At 38.2% G+C, this 2,081-nt stretch overlaps 1 pseudogene; it reads right to left on the reverse strand.

Annotated features, from left to right (window-relative positions):
- Positions 1 to 332: 332 nt before the first annotated feature.
- LOC102264439 (olfactory receptor 4A47-like) lies at positions 333 to 1,288 on the reverse strand (annotated as a pseudogene).
- Positions 1,289 to 2,081: the final 793 nt, after the last annotated feature.

The raw sequence follows: 2,081 nt of genomic DNA on the forward strand, positions 1-2,081 counted from the left end.
CCCTGAAAAAGAATAAAAATATAAATGCATAAGTTGATGAAAAATCAGTATAACTATATAAAAATGTACTCTCTAATTCATTACATATCAATTCCTTGCTATATAGGCATCACACCATTCTAGATACACTGATGGGCAAGTAATTATAGTCTTTATATTCTAGTAAGTATGAAAACTGCTCTTATACCATGGTTGTATAATTGTAATCTTTAATTACTATTACCATAAACTCTTTGAAGAAAGAAAAATCAGAACAAATTTTATAATGACTTTTGTGTTCTAAGAAAAGGAACTTTGATGTCAAATGACTCCCTTCATGATGGATGATGCATTTATTTAATATGAGATATGATGTTTCTTTTCCAGAGCTTCTTCATAGCATAAGTTAACTCAGAATTTCTTAGACTGTAGATTAGTGGGTTCAGCATGGGGGTTATAACTGTATAGAACACGGTCAATGATTTATCAATGTAGAAGGTCTTAGCAGGTCTTACATATATGAAAATACAGGGAACAAAGAAGCAGACAACCACAATGATATGGGAACCACAGGTCTGGAAGGCTTTCCACCTCCCTTCCTGACTCAGATTCTTCAGAGAGTGCAGGATGACTCCATAGGAGACAAGTAAGAGCAGAAACACAATAGTGCAGATCAGTCCCCCATTGGCCAGCACTAAGATGTCAATGACAAAGGTATTAGTACAGACCAGTTTCAATAAAGGGTACATGTCACAGAGAAAGTGATCAATGATATTGGGGCCACAGAAAGGGAGCCCATAAACAGTGCTAAGTTGAATTACTGAATGCAGAAAACCTCCGACAGTTGAATTCAGTTGAATTACTGAATGCAGAAAACCACCACAAACAGCACAACACATACCCTTTGCCTCACTATCACCAAGTAATGCAAGGGCTTGCAGATGGCCACATATCGGTCATAGGCCATCACCAGCAGAAGGAAGACCCCTGATCCAGAGAAAAGGTGCTCTGTAAAGAGCTGGGTCATGCAAGATTTGAAAGTTATGTTTTTTTTCCAACGAACAAGTCGGAGATCAATCTGGGGGTAATAGAAGAGGAATAAGTAATATCCATAAATGACAAGCAAGCAAGAAAAAAGTACATTGGTGTGTTCAGGGCTTACTGACAGTTACAGTGACTATAATTAGAAAATTGCCCACCACAGTCAAAATGTAGACAAACAGGAACATAACAAAAGTACTTTCTCCTCCTTTGGATTCTGTGTGAGTCCCAGGAGAACAAAGTAGGTTATATTGTTTTTTGACTCCATCTAATCTGTACAGATTATAGGGACTTCCCTGGTTCAGACGGTGAAAGCATCTGCCTACAATGCGGGAGACCCAGGTTCGATCCCTGGATCGGGAAGATCCCCTGGAGAAGGAAATGGCAACCCACTCCAGTACTCTTGTCTGGAAAATCCCATGGACGGAGAAGCCTGGTAGGCTAAAGTGTGGGGTCACAAAGAGTCAGACACAACTGAGTAACTTCACTTTCACTTTCAATGTGTACAGGAGGTGACTTCATATAGTAGAAGCAACTTACCTACAAAACAAAGAGGGAAAGTTAAAGGGGGAAAATGCTCAAATGTAAGATTTTTTTTTTTTCCATTCGTTGGAAGAATGAGTATAGAACAACTATTTGTGTCCAATGTGTCATGGACATTTTTATTATCAAGTCCAAGACAGAGTTTCTGTCCCTCAATGTTATGACACACACCAAGAAATCAGGCAATTCCAGACTCAGGTTATTAGTGCCATTAAATGAATATTCAAATAGTGCTAAGAGTCATAGTACAAGAGTATATCAAATAGGTATGACAGAAGACTTTCCAGAGGAAGCAAAGCTTCAGCTTTGCTGAAGTGAAAAAAGAATTGAATTAATTAAAAAAATAAGTTAGAGAAATCCAAAAAGTGCAGCATTTATAGTCACAAAAGTCTAATACTTGAGGCCCACTTGAGGTAATTTACATAATCAATGTGGGTAGATCAAACTGTGAATGGAAGTTCCCTGTCCTGAATTGTCTCAGACCTCACTGACACTTCTTAGGCTTTTAGGTGGATATT

The sequence above is a fragment of the Bos mutus genome, unplaced genomic scaffold, assembly GCF_027580195.1.
Source record: "Bos mutus isolate GX-2022 unplaced genomic scaffold, NWIPB_WYAK_1.1 CTG206, whole genome shotgun sequence".
NCBI lineage: Eukaryota > Metazoa > Chordata > Mammalia > Artiodactyla > Bovidae > Bos > Bos mutus.